The following is a 16096-nucleotide window of genomic DNA, read 5'->3' as shown; positions in this document are numbered from 1 at the left end:
ACTACCTCAGCAAGGTTTATAGTTATTACAACCTCAGCAAGGTTTATAGTTATTACTACCTCAGCAAGGTTTATAGTTATTACAACCTCAGCAAGGTTTATAGTTATTACAACCTCAGCAAGGTTTATAGTTATTACAACCTCAGCAAGGTTTATAGTTATTACTACCTCAGCAAGGTTTATAGTTATTACCACCTCAGCAAGGTTTATAGTTATTACAACCTCAGGAAGGTTTATAGTTATTACAACCTCAGCAAGGTTTATAGTTATTACAACCTCAGCAAGGTTTATAGTTATTACAACCTCAGCAATGTTTATAGTTATTACAACCTTAGCAAGGTTTATAGTTATTACAACCTCAGCAAGTTTTATAGTTATTACTACCTCAGCAAGGTTTATAGTTATTACTACCTCAGCAAGGTTTATAGTTATTACAACCTCAGCAAGGTTTATAGTTATTACTACCTCAGCAAGGTTTACAGTTATTACAACCTTAGCAAGGTTTACAGTTATTACTACCTCAGCAAGGTTTATAGTTATTACAACCTCAGCAAGGTTTATAGTTATTACTACCTCAGCAAGGTTTATAGTTATTACTACCTCAGCAAGGTTTATAGTTATTACTACCTCAGCAAGGTTTACAGTTATTACAACCTTAGCAAGGTTTATAGTTATTACAACCTCAGCAAGGTTTATAGTTATTACTACCTCAGCAAGGTTTATAGTTATTACTACCTCAGCAAGGTTTATAGTTATTACAACCTCAGCAAGGTTTATAGTTATTACAACCTCAGCAAGGTTTATAGTTATTACTACCTCAGCAAGGTTTATAGTTATTACAACCTCAGCAAGGTTTATAGTTATTACTACCTCAGCAAGGTTTATAGTTATTACTACCTCAGCAAGGTTTATAGTTATTACAACCTCAGCAAGGTTTATAGTTATTACTACCTCAGCAAGGTTTATAGTTATTACAACCTCAGCAAGGTTTATAGTTATTACTACCTCAGCAAGGTTTATAGTTATTACAACCTCAGCAAGGTTTATAGTTATTACAACCTCAGCAAGGTTTATAGTTATTACTACCTCAGCAAGGTTTATAGTTATTACAACCTCAGCAAGGTTTATAGTTATTACTACCTCAGCAAGGTTTATAGTTATTACTTATTACAACCTCAGCAAGGTTTACAGTTATTACAACCTTAGCAAGGTTTATAGTTATTACAACCTCAGCAAGGTTTATAGTTATTACAACCTCAGCAAGGTTTATAGTTATTACAACCTCAGCAAGGTTTATAGTTATTACTACCTCAGCAAGGTTTATAGTTATTACAACCTCACAGCAAGGTTTATAGTTATTACAACCTCAGCAAGGTTTATAGTTATTACAACCTCAGCAAGGTTTATAGTTATTACAACCTCAGCAAGGTTTATAGTTATTACTACCTCAGCAAGGTTTATAGTTATTACAACCTCAGCAAGGTTTATAGTTATTACAACCTCAGCAAGGTTTATAGTTATTACAACCTCAGCAAGGTTTATAGTTATTACAACCTCAGCAAGGTTTATAGTTATTACAACCTCAGCAAGGTTTATAGTTATTACAACCTCAGCAAGGTTTATAGTTATTACAACCTCAGCAAGGTTTATAGTTATTACTACCTCAGCAAGGTTTATAGTTATTACAACCTCAGCAAGGTTTATAGTTATTACTACCTCAGCAAGGTTTATAGTTATTACAACCTTAGCAAGGTTTATAGTTATTACTACCTCAGCAAGGTTTATAGTTATTACAACCTCAGCAAGGTTTATAGTTATTACTACCTCAGCAAGGTTTATAGTTATTACTACCTCAGCAAGGTTTATAGTTATTACTACCTCAGCAAGGTTTATAGTTATTACTACCTCAGCAAGGTTTATAGTTATTACAACCTCAGCAAGGTTTATAGTTATTACTACCTCAGCAAGGTTTATAGTTATTACTACCTCACCTCAGCAAGGTTTATAGTTATTACAACCTCAGCAAGGTTTATAGTTATTACTACCTCAGCAAGGTTTATAGTTATTACAACCTCAGCAAGGTTTATAGTTATTACTACCTCAGCAAGGTTTATAGTTATTACAACCTCAGCAAGGTTTATAGTTATTACTACCTCAGCAAGGTTTATAGTTATTACTACCTCAGCAAGGTTTATAGTTATTACTACCTCAGCAAGGTTTATAGTTATTACTACCTCAGCAAGGTTTATAGTTATTACTACCTCAGCAAGGTTTATAGTTATTACAACCTCACCTCAGCAAGGTTTATAGTTATTACAACCTCAGCAAGGTTTATAGTTATTACTACCTCAGCAAGGTTTATAGTTATTACTACCTCAGCAAGGTTTATAGTTATTACTACCTCAGCAAGGTTTATAGTTATTACAACCTCAGCAAGGTTTATAGTTATTACAACCTCAGCAAGGTTTATAGTTATTACTACCTCAGCAAGGTTTATAGTTATTACAACCTCAGCAAGGTTTATAGTTATTACAACCTCAGCAAGGTTTATAGTTATTACAACCTCAGCAAGGTTTATAGTTATTACTACCTCAGCAAGGTTTATAGTTATTACAACCTCAGCAAGGTTTATAGTTATTACAACCTCAGCAAGGTTTATAGTTATTACTACCTCAGCAAGGTTTATAGTTATTACAACCTCAGCAAGGTTTATAGTTATTACAACCTCAGCAAGGTTTATAGTTATTACTACCTCAGCAAGGTTTATAGTTATTACAACCTCAGCAAGGTTTATAGTTATTACAACCTCAGCAAGGTTTATAGTTATTACAACCTCAGCAAGTTTATAGTTATTACAACCTCAGCAAGGTTTATAGTTATTACAACCTCAGCAAGGTTTATAGTTATTACAACCTCAGCAGCAAGGTTTATAGTTATTACAACCTCAGCAAGGTTTATAGTTATTACTACCTCAGCAAGGTTTATAGTTATTACAACCTCAGCAAGGTTTATAGTTATTACAACCTCAGCAAGGTTTATAGTTATTACAGCAAGGTTTATAGTTATTACAACCTCAGCAAGGTTTATAGTTATTACTACCTCAGCAAGGTTTATAGTTATTACTACCTCAGCAAGGTTTATAGTTATTACAACCTCAGCAAGGTTTATAGTTATTACAACCTCAGCAAGGTTTATAGTTATTACAACCTCAGCAAGGTTTATAGTTATTACAACCTCAGCAAGGTTTATAGTTATTACAACCTCAGCAAGGTTTATAGTTATTACAACCTCAGCAAGGTTTATAGTTATTACAACCTCAGCAAGGTTTATAGTTATTACTACCTCAGCAAGGTTTATAGTTATTACTACCTCAGCAAGGTTTATAGTTATTACAACCTCAGCAAGGTTTATAGTTATTACAACCTCAGCAAGGTTTATAGTTATTACAACCTCAGCAAGGTTTATAGTTATTACTACCTCAGCAAGGTTTATAGTTATTACAACCTCACCTCAGCAAGGTTTATAGTTATTACAACCTCAGCAAGGTTTATAGTTATTACAACCTCAGCAAGGTTTATAGTTATTACTACCTCAGCAAGGTTTATAGTTATTACAACCTCAGCAAGGTTTATAGTTATTACTACCTCAGCAAGGTTTATAGTTATTACAACCACAGCAAGGTTTATAGTTATTACAACCTCAGCAAGGTTTATAGTTATTACAACCTCAGCAAGGTTTATAGTTATTACAACCTCAGCAAGGTTTATAGTTATTACTACCTCAGCAAGGTTTATAGTTATTACCACCTCAGCAAGGTTTATAGTTATTACAACCTCAGCAAGGTTTATAGTTATTACTACCTCAGCAAGGTTTATAGTTATTACTACCTCAGCAAGGTTTATAGTTATTACAACCTCAGCAAGGTTTATAGTTATTACAACCTCAGCAATGTTTATAGTTATTACAACCTCAGCAAGGTTTATAGTTATTACAACCTCAGGAAGGTTTATAGTTATTACAACCTTAGCAAGGTTTATAGTTATTACAACCTCAGCAAGGTTTATAGTTATTACAACCTCAGCAATGTTTATAGTTATTACTACCTCAGCAAGGTTTATAGTTATTACAACCTCACCAAGGTTTATAGTTATTACTACCTCAGCAAGGTTTATAGTTATTACAACCTCAGCAAGGTTTATAGTTATTACTACCTCAGCAAGGTTTATAGTTATTACTACCTCAGCAAGGTTTATAGTTATTACTACCTCAGCAAGGTTTATAGTTATTACAACCTCAGCAAGGTTTATAGTTATTACAACCTCAGCAAGGTTTATAGTTATTACTACCTCAGCAAGGTTTACAGTTATTACTACCTCAGCAAGGTTTATAGTTATTACTACCTCAGCAATGCACGCTCAAAGAACAAAAAGAATAAATTGTTCTGAAAGTTAATCATTTTTGTTCTAAACTTTCCAACTTATGTCGCCACAGTGAAAATCGTATTCTAAAAACTGAAAAACGTTCGACCTCACTTGAGTAGATGTGTTAAATCGAATCAAACAGAGCTTGTAAGGCTGGTCCACAGTCACATGTTCACGAATGGTTCATTCAGTATATAGTACTAATGAGAGGACTCATTCAGTATATAGTACTAATGAGAGGACTCATTCAGTATATAGTACTAATGAGAGGACTCATTCAGTATATAGTACTAATGAGAGGACTCATTCAGTATATAGTACTGATGAGAGGACTCAGTTCAGTATATAGTACTAATGAGAGGACTCATTCAGTATATAGTACTAATGAGAGGACTCAGTTCAGTATATAGTACTAATGAGAGGACTCATTCAGTATATAGTACTGATGAGAGGACTCATTCAGTATATAGTACTAATGAGAGGACTCAGTTCAACTATAAAAGACACCAATCTTTTTATTAAAACCTACAAGAAACAACAACAACAACAATTATTTTCATCAGACTGCTGTGTTCATAATCTATCATAATAACAACGAGTTATAAACAAATAAACAAGAATTTTGTTACTGATGGAACAAACCTGTATACATCGTTTGGTCTTCAGGCTTATAATTTCTTGGTTGGTTTGTTTCTTCCATGTAAAAGTAAGTAAATACCAAACTTTTTAACAACAGCTGTGTCATGTAATAAATTATAATTTTTATTTTATGAGATTTATGTAACATTTACATGTATGTATACAAATAAAACTTGATACCCCCACTCCAGTGATAAAGCGGTGTGTCTGCGGACTTATACTGTTAGAAACTGGGTTTCGATACCCGTGGTTGGAAGAGCATAGATAGCCCTTTCTATAGCTTTGTGGTTAATAACATCAACAAATTGAAAACGAGAAATGTTAATTAGTGAGTTATGAACATTTCGTTATCCTTAGCGTGTAATTAATTTTTATGGAATCTCGTAATAGTGAACAAAGTTTTCTATCAATAAGTAATTACAATTTCATAATTATTCAACAGTGGTGGTGATTAATTTTACCTTTTAATTCTTTCCTCTACTGGAATAATAAAAAATATATTTTAACGATTGTCCAATTAAAACTATAAACACTCGTTCGAGAGAAAGTAGCAAAGCTACAATACCTTTGTCAATAATTTGTGATTCGAATAAATTTTATGTCACAGACATGTTTAGATGGTTGCATCAGGTCAAAGGTATCCCAAAGATTTCACCTATCACTTACACGTAGGACAATTTAGAATAGGAGAAAGGCAGATAAATGTTGTATCTGTGATAGGGGAACATACTGCACAGGACAAAGACAAAGATACCCCAAATATTTCACCCATCAAAACTAGACATATGTTATTGTAATAGGATAGAGGCAACCAAATAATACCCCGATGATTTATATAAATATTATCATATTGTTGTATGATATAGATGACTACTTCACAAATATAAACACGATTATGATACTTTTGTTGGTCTTTTGAAATTCGCGCGAAGGTAAACTAGGGCTATCTGTGCTAGCTATTCCTGATTTAGCAGTGTAAGATTAGAGGGTAGTCAGCTAGTTGTCAACACCTACCACCAAATCTTGGGCTACTCTTTACCAACGAATAGTGGGATTGATCGTCACGTTATAATGCCCCCACGGCTGAGAGGGCTTGTATGTTTGATTTGACGAAGATTCGAGTCGAACATCCTAACCACCTGGCCAGGCCGGCCCCTCGCGCTTATAAATTGTTGTTTCATTCCTGTTATTACCTAGCATAAAATGATTCATGACTCAAGTTGTTTTGTTGATAATTACAAAAACAAAACTATTAGTCATCTTCATAAGTGGTAAATGTACAGCACTACACCAAGCATGTATTGGAAAATACCATACCAATCATGTAACAGTATGTACCGTACTGGGCATGAACCATTAAAAATGGGCAGAGTAAGTTTGATAATCATGTACTTATCTTCATGTTTATAATCAGGAACTTATCTTCATGTTTATAATCATGTACTTATTTTTATGTTTATAATCATGTACTTATCTTCATGTTTATAATCATGTACTTATCTTCATGTTTATAATCAGGAACTTATCTTCATGTTTATAATCAGGAACTTATCTTCATGTTTATAATCATGTACTTATTTTCATGTTTATAATCATGTACTTATCTTCATGTTTATAATCATGTACTTATCTTCATGTTTATAATCATGTACTTATCTTCATGTTTATAATCATGTACTTATTTTCATGTTTATAATCATGTAGTTATCTTCATGTTTATAATCATGTACTTATCTTCATGTTTATAATCAGGAACTTATCCTCATGTTTATAATCATGTACTTATTTTCATGTTTATAATCATGTACTTATCTTCATGTTTATAATCATGTACTTATCTTCATGTTTATAATCAGGAACTTACCTTCATGTTTATAATCATGTACTTATTTTCATGTTTATAATCATGTACTTATCTTCATGTTTATAATCATGTACTTATCTTCATGTTTATAATCATGTACTTATCTTCATGTTTATAATGAGGTACTTATCTTCATGTTTATAATCATGTACTGATTTTCATGTTTATAATCATGTACTGATTTTCATGTTTATAATCATGTACTTATTTTCATGTTTATAATCATGTACTTATCTTCATGTTTATAATGAGGTACTTATTTTCTCTTTTGTTTCTTATTCTTTTAACACTTAATCTTCCTTCTGACTGGCCACTTCCTAGTGACGATCGAGAGGTCCGAGGCTCAAAACCACGTTTTACGTTTTCCGTTATGGGCACTTTATAAAATAGTGCCCACGCAATCTACCGTTGGGGACGGCTGTTCATGACTGGTTGCAATTCCTCTAGTCAGTAATTCAAAATCATGGGTAATTACGTAAGCATCGTAAAGAAGGGTCTTTGTGATCCGACAATAAGTATCCTGGAGGTGTCTCTGTGATCGGACCATAAGTACCCTAGAGGGATCTTTGTGATATTACAACTTGGTCTATCTGCTCATTCGGGTTGAAAACATTGAAACCAAAATTGGCTAATTTTAGAAGCCAGTGTTGAACCGTTTAAAACTTGCATAGTTAGCGAAGAACGAATCTACACTTAATATCCCAGTAAAATGTACCATTTATATTTTAATATGAAAAACACTACAACCAATGAACTTTGTGTTTTAAGCCGATTACAGTTTTAATTAATCACCAGTACTGTTAAGCCATTAATATTTAGTAATAAAATAACAGAGAAACAGCATCTTGTATAGTTTCTACACCTCTGTTGTTCGTGGTGTTGAGATATTCTTTATCTGAACGTCATCACTGAATCGTACAAATTAAATGGATTGTTTTTGTTGTTAAGCTTTCTGTGGGCTCTCTGAAATGTGCCCACTACGTTTTAGCATTATAAGACTTCATGTTTACCTGTGAGTTACTGGGGTGGGAGGTTTGTTTGTTTTTGAATTTTGCGCAAAGCTACACTATTTGCGCTAGCCGTCCCTAATTTAGCAGTATAAGACTAGAGGGAAGGCAGATAGCCATAACCACCCACCTCCAACTCTTGGGCTACTCTTTTACCAACGAATAAGTGGGATTGACTGTCACATCATAACGCGCGCCCCCTACGGCTGATAGGGCGAGCAGGTTTGGTGCGACCCTCAGTTACGAGTCAAACGCCATAACCCACCTGGCCATGCCGGGTGCCTTTCATTTCTGTTGCCAAAGTGATAATTATGTTAGAATTATTGTATGATGAATGCTGTTTTGAAAACTGTTAAATAAATTATGATTTTTCACACAATGGGGTCTGATGGAATGCTTGAAATAAAATCGGCTATTCAGGGTTTTTAATTTAACAAAAAAAATGTAACAGAAGGTTTCATGTTTTGTAACAAAATATTTCAAGTCTGTTTAAAATATAAATTACAAGTGTGGCAATGATTTGAACCTAACATTTTCATTATTAATAAAAAGCTAAGAAGCTAACATAACATAATGTTTAGACAACAAGGGATTTATTGGTCTATTTCAGTTGTCCCATCTTATAACCCAAACTGTAACCATTAATTAAATAAATTTAAAGTTTTTAAATCCAGCCCTTATCATTCATATATTTACCAAGCCTTCTTTTTAACTCATTTAAATTTACTGTCTCCACAACATCTGAAGGCAACCAATTCCACAAGCCAACCACCCTAGTGGAAAAATAAAATTGTCTTAGCTAAAGTCAGTTTCTACCTGTGTCTAAATCTATATTTGTGTCCCATAGTTCTATAATTCGCCCTGTTCAATATGATGAATGTTGATACATGAACATTAATAATTCCTTTTAAAACCTTAAACACTCAATCAGATCCCCTCTAACTCTTTTATTTCAAGAGAAAACAGTTTTGATAATCTTAAGCTCCCCCCATATGACAACCCATTCTAATAACCCTTCTCTGAACCCTTTTTAACAGTTAAATATCTTTTTTAGGTAAGGATCCCAAGACCGAACACAATATTCCAAATATGGCCTAGCCAGTGGCTAGTACAATGAAATTATAACATCTTTAGACTTGTATTTAATATTTCTGTAGATATAACCTAAAATCCTACTGGCTCTACCACTACCAACAGCACTCTGCTTGGATGGTTTAAGAGACTGATCAACCATTACACGAAGATTCTTTTCTTTCATGATATTGTTAAGGTTATTTCCCATCCAAATTATAATTTAAAGTATGATAGCCCCCATGCAATATCTTGTATTTAATATAATTAAAATCCATTTGTCATTTATTCATCCAGCTCACTAAATCAGAAACATTCTCTTCACAGTTAGCAACAACCAAGTTCTTGATATCTTCACAGTTAGTAACAACCAAGTTCTTGATATCTTCACAGTTAGTAACAACCAACTTCTTGATATCTTCACAGTTAGCAACAATCAAGTTCTTGACATCTTCACAGTTAGCAACAATCAAGTTCTTGACATCTTCACAGTTAGTAACAACCAACTTCTTGATATCTTCACAGTTAGCAACAACCAAGTTCTTGACATCTTCACAGTTAGCAACAACCAAGTTCTTGATATCTTCACAGTTAGTAACAACCAAGTTCTTGATATCTTCACAGTTAGCAACAACCAAGTTCTTGATATTTTCACAGTTAGCAACAACCAAGTTCTTGATATCTTCACAGTTAGTAACAACCAACTTCTTGATATCTTCACAGTTAGCAACAACCAAGTTCTTGATATCTTCACAGTTAGCAACAACCAAGTTCTTGATATCATATGTAAATTTAAATACTTTATTGACCATTCATTCATCTACGTCATTAATATAAATAGGAAAAGCAACAATCCTAAGACTGACCCCTGAGGTACCCTACTTGTGTTAATATTCTAATTTGATTGAACTACATTTGTAACAACTCTCTGTTTTCTTCCATCAAGCCACTCTTCTATCCAATTAGTTAACTACTTGTGTTAATATTCCACTTTGACTGAACTACATTTGTAACAACTCTCTGTTTTCTTCCATCAAGCCACTCTTCTATCCAATTAGTTAACTACTTGTGTTAATATTCCACTTTGACTGAACTACATTTGTAACAACTCTCTGTTTTCTTCCATCAAGCCACTCTTCTATCCAATTAGTTAACTTATCCCTCACATCTATAGAGATGTTTCTTTATAAGTCTTTTATATAATATTTTAAAACCCTAGAGGAAATATTATCTGTCCTAGAAGCCTTATTATTGTTTAAGTTTCCCAATTTTATTTAAACAAGATCAGAATTTATAGAACTGGCTTGTTCAACTTTGTTTTCATCTGTCAGTTGTTCAAGATGATGATTACTGCTTAAATATTCATTAGTAAAAATTGAAAAAATGCAGAATTCAATAACCTAGCCGTTTCATAATCATCAGATACAAGCCTTCACTTACCATCCTTCATGGGTCCTATTCTAATCTTAACATTGTTCACCCTTGTATTTAAAAACTCATTTCTGTATGTTTTTATGTTTTCTGCTAAATGTTTTTCATACATCCTTTCGGATATTCGAACAACTTTCTTGGTCTTCCATAATCTTGTATAATACTATTTGAGGGTGTGTTTTCTCATTGCAAAGCCACATCGGGCAACCTGCTGAGCCCACCGCGGGGAATCGAACCCCGGATTTTAGTGTTGTAAATCCGTGGACTTACTGCTGTACTTGGGGGGATTTTATAAAATACTACTTAATTTAAATATTTTAAATTTGAGATGGTTTTTTATTAATTTGATGTTTTATATCCTTTATAAGGCAAGGTTGTTTTTCTTACCCGTAGCTATCTGTTTCTTCCTGTAAGGAACATATTTGTTTTGAAAACTTAATACGTTTTTAGAAAACAATCCACAGATAACAATCAGATAACTCAGCTGTCTAATTCACAACAGATAATTCCTGTTGCATCCATTCAAAATTGTATTTTTTTAACTTGGAATCAAAATATCATTATTCCATATGTAGCAAGATATCAAACCTAATACAGCAATGATCACTTGCACCGAGGTGTTACCCAATTTTCACTCACTTAACCATTTCTATATTAGAAGTTAACAATAAATCTAAAATAGGATTACTTCTGGTCAGGCACGCGACTCGTAATCCGAGGATCGCGCGTTCAAATCCTCCTCACACTAAACATGCTCGCCCTTTCAGCCGTGGGGACATTATAATGTGACTCTCAATCCCACTATTCGTTGGTAAAAGATTAGCCCAAGAGTTGGCGGTGGGTGGTGATGACTAGCTGCTTTCCCTCTAGTATTTCACTGCAAAATTAGAGACAGCTAGCGCAGATAACCCTCATGTAGCTTTGCAGGAAATCCAAAACAAACCAAACATACTCGCCCTTTCAGCTGTGGGAGTGTTAGAATGTGACAGTCAATTCCACTATTTGTTGGTAAAAGAGTAGCCCAAAATTCTTACACTGCTAAATTAGGGACGGCTAGCGCAGATAGCCTTCGTGTAGCTTTGCGCGAAGTTCAAAACAAATCAAACAAATTTCTAGAAGGTTCCTTGATTTATTGGTGAAAAAAATCCATCTTCAACAGTTGCCACAAACCTTCCTTCCTCCCTCACGGTTTGACTGCAGTATTTCCCAGTCAATGCACCTGAAATTAAAACCACCCATAATTATAACTTCATTAACAGCTGAAATCGTTACCTCACTGTAAAGTTTCTTTCTAATTTCATCAGCTCCATCTGGTGGTCTGTAACAACACATTTCGTTCATGCTATTTTGAAAATGTTTTTATTTAGTTTTCGGTTTTTAACCACTTAAGAAATAAAGCGTTTGAAATGTTAATATTAACTTACACATAGCGTTCCGATTTAAGAATCAAGTGAACGAGAACTGTTTTTGTTTATAAACATAAATGACTAAAAAAAATACTATAAATATTCGAGGCTACTGATTACCAAGCTGTAAAACATTTTTTCTAATTATGTTTTGTTGTATTTTAATCATAAAACTTCTATCGTAATATGGAGTATCAAAACCCCATTTCTCGATTTGGAATCCAAACATATACCGTTACTACTTGGGGAGTTTCACTAAGGAATACATGAATCTTAACTTAGAGTAATCGGTAATAGCTGTTTATTCACTAATTAACTAATCGTCTGAATGTGTGTGTCGTTATTACAAATAACACGCTTGAACAGTGTGGTTTAAAATGTAATTACATCAAAGTAAAAACTTATCGTTTTGTTAAAATATCAGAAGTCGATATTCATAACAACTAGCTGAGGATTCCCGCCAAGAAAGCAAACGTTATAACAAAGAACAATGTTTGGTAATGTTTTTCTTTCTTAGATCATTAAATCCCTAACGATCTCTTTATATTATAATTACATACACAATGTAAAGTAGTAACGGACCCATTCAACAAATTAAGCACCTACGTCTTCAAAAGGAGAAGTCTAGAAAAAACAATTGAAACGGGTCCTATTTCTGGGCGTCTTTCACCCCTTTTTCATCGGGAAAAGAATCCTAAGACGAACTAGTCCAGGTACATCATCGTATCATAGCTTCGAGCCACCCAGCTCGGCCCGGAATGGCCAAGCGCGTAAGGCGCGCGACTCGTAATCCGAGGGTCGCGAGTTCGCGCCCGCGTCGCGCCAAACATGCTCGCCCTCCCAGCTGTGCGGGCGTTATTATGTGACGGTCAATCCCACTTTTCGTTGGTAAAAGAATAGCCCAAGAGTTAACGGTGGGTGATGATGACTAGCTGCCTTCCCTCTAGTCTTACACTGCTACATTAGGGACGGCTAGCGCAGATAGCCCTCGAGTAGCTTTGTGCGAAATTCCAAAACAAACAAGCCACCCAACTCTGAATGGTAGATAACAACTCACTCTAAATTATATGTATAGTAAAATATGAATAATAAGTAATGAAAAACGTGCAGCACAGCAGAGAAAAAGATGTTTATTTCCTGCAAGTCCATTTAAAAACATAAGAAGAAAAGATATTCACTCTATCTATATACAGGATGTACATAATGTTACATTCACATGTAAACTATATATATATATACATATGTTTACAGGATGTACATAATGTTACATTCACATGTAAACTATATATATATACATATGTTTACAGGATGTACATAATGTTACATTCACATGTAAACTATATATATATATATACATATGTTTACAGGATGTACATATACATTCACATGTAAACTATATATATGTATACATACATATGTTTACAGGATGTACATAATGTTACATTCACATGTAAACTATATATATATACATATGTTTACAGGATGTACATATACATTCACATGTAAACTATATATATATACATATGTTTACAGGATGTACATATACATGTAAACTATATATATATACATATGTTTACAGGATGTACATAAATAGCACTCTTATTCAACACAACTTAAATGAATTTCAACAAACGAAGAGCACGTTTAACACACTAGCTACGTGTAGCCCTTGGGTGTACGTTCTACTGATTATATACGGATACAGCCCAAAGTGTATGGTATATATACATATATCTAATTTAAAGACTAAAACAACACGGTCGTTCATACATTTACTGATAATACTTGGTTTGTCAAATCAAATCTTTAATTTATTACACACATCCAACTGAGTGATAACACTACGTAACAAATTTTTAAACTTTCTTGTTCCTGGACAGAAAGTGTTATTTGCTTATGCCTAAAGTAAATGGAAAAGACCTATTTTATTCTTCAAACTTTGCTTTTGTGACCTGGGAGCGTATAACTAAAACATGATGGGAGACTATATTTGGGGGCTGACACATGAAAGTGATTGACATAACAGTAGCAAATCTCGAAAAACTACTCACTTCTGAACATTTTTGTATAACTTTAGTATAAATACATGTAAGTCTTGATTCAGATGTTGTTTTATTCAGACCTTATGTAAATGAAAATGTGCAAATTTGCCCGTTTTTACATAGAAAATAGGTTAATTTCTAAATTTCATTATTCAGATCACAAAAGCAAAGTTGAAGGGAATAATGCCCATTTTCTGTACTTTTACAACATAAGCAATTAAAAAATAACACATACCATCCAGGAACAAAATTTGTGTCATCCTTCCAAATATTGTACATGAAGTGTTAGGTAGGAAGCCGTCATCAGTATTATAAATAAGACGATATCTTACACAATGGTTTAGTTGTCCAATGATTCTAGGGTTAAGGTTATCATTTGAAACATTTTAGAAACAGGTGGATTTTTTTTTTACCGCTTGCATAAAAATGTTTTATTCTTATCTTGGTGATGGTAAAACAAAGATTTATCATTTGGTATTGGCGACTGAAAGGAAGACTTAATCCTACCAAACACTGACTAGTTTCAACTGAAAATTAAGTATTTATTTATTTCGTAATAGCTAACCCTAACATTATCTCGTAATAGCTAACCCTAACATTATCTAGACTATTTCAAAACCACTCTTGTTTTCTTGGAGTTAAAAGAAAACAAAATATTTGAGACAAAATAAATTTTAAATGGTCATTCATTATCATAATAATACAGTGAAATAAATTCGTGGATATCACCTCAACAGAGAAGAAACTTTCATTTAAGTTGGACAATTAGCCTGACATAATTAAAACATTCTATATTGCAAAGGTTATCACCTCTACTGCGCACTGCAATGTTGGTGTACAGATAAGACACGACAAGAGGATCATACTTTTAAACTATACTGATGCACTTATCTTGAAATATTGCCTGTAGTTTACAATATATAAATAGAACGTTCCATTTCTGATTTCATACGTTACTCATTCCTGTACGTCATCGGTTCAAAGTTTCTACCAAATACCTAGTTAGTCCTTATCGATATTTTGGACACACGATCTGAATGAATGAACTTTGTTTTCACATTAAACGCTAACCTTAAACTACTTTGTTGATTAAAAGAAAACGGTGGATATTTTACAACACTGTAAAACCATTCCTAGCGCTGCGATAAGTCTAGTGAACACAAGATATTGAAGAATCCTCCCGCAAATATATCCTGTCGACTATACTTAGATGGAACGAAGAAAAGTTCTCAGAGTCCCGTCAGATGGCTCTGTCATGGTTTTATTGAAGTGCATTGAAGTATTTTAGTTCGAGGCACAAAAACCGCTAACGTAGTGTTGAAGAAAGTGGTGGTTTCTCTCTCTATAAACATGAACGAAAACAAGACATATTTTTCATGACATTCAATATAAAATCTACATCCATGTGCATATTATCGCTATGAATCTGTTTCTTTACACAATGTAACCTTGCTACAAAACATGTTGTTCACAAAACCTGATAAACAACAATGATAACTCTACGTTCTTCCAAATTACGTTAAACTGTAATTTCCTCCTGAAAAATTTAGTTTCCAGCTAATTTTAAACAATGGTATTTATTCAACAATGGTTGTTGTTACCAGTACTGCTTTTTATTGTTACATTTATTGTTCGTTACTAAAAAGGTGTAAAAAATATGGTTAGCCATAAATTTATGAATAATTTTTTTGTGTATGAAAAGGGAGAAAAACCATTTTTTTAGGTTAATCTCTACATCTACATCTTGCATAATTTTTTCTATGCTCGATTGTTCTTTGGGTAAAATTTATTCTATGTTCAATTTAATCAACTTTGAATATCACCTCGATTCTTAACTGCACCTGTTTAAAGTATATCTCCCCCTCTATGTTATTTTGCACCTGTTTAAAGTATATCTCCCCCCTCTATGTTATTTTGCACCTGTTTAAAGTATATCTCCCCCCTCTATGTTATTTTGCACCTGTTTAAAGTATATCTTCCCTTCTATGTTATTTTGCACCTGTTTAAAGTATATCTCCCCCTCTATGTTATTTTGCACCTGTTTAAAGTATATCTCCCCCTCTATGTTATTTTGCACCTGTTTAAAGTATATCTCCCCTCTATGTTATTTTGCACCTGTTTAAAGTATATCTCCCCCTCTATGTTATTTTGCACCTGTTTAAAGTATATCTCCCCTCTATGTTATTTTGCACATGTTTAAAGTATATTTCCCCCTC

The 16096-nt window shown here is 33.4% G+C and overlaps 1 protein-coding gene and 1 long non-coding RNA gene across 5 annotated transcripts in view; both read right to left on the bottom strand.

Moving 5' to 3' along the window:
* Positions 1-16096, bottom strand: part of LOC143256312 (uncharacterized) — a 604741-nt gene that overhangs the window by 444201 nt on the left and 144444 nt on the right. The gene's annotated exons all lie outside the window — the stretch shown is intronic.
* The window catches only part of LOC143256309 (T-box transcription factor TBX2-like), a 40353-nt gene continuing 37222 nt past the window's right edge, over positions 12966-16096 (bottom strand). Inside the window, exon 6 of one of the 2 annotated variants that reach the window (XM_076513385.1) lies at positions 12966-15222. The gene's annotated coding sequence lies outside the window, so the exon portion shown is untranslated. The remainder of the gene's footprint in view (positions 15223-16096) is intronic. The other variant, XM_076513384.1, reaches the window with a different exon arrangement.

Source organism: Tachypleus tridentatus, chromosome 7 (assembly GCF_004210375.1).
Source record: "Tachypleus tridentatus isolate NWPU-2018 chromosome 7, ASM421037v1, whole genome shotgun sequence".
Classification (NCBI taxonomy): Eukaryota; Metazoa; Arthropoda; class Merostomata; order Xiphosura; family Limulidae; genus Tachypleus; species Tachypleus tridentatus.
This window is presented reverse-complemented; position numbering and strand designations above follow the sequence as displayed.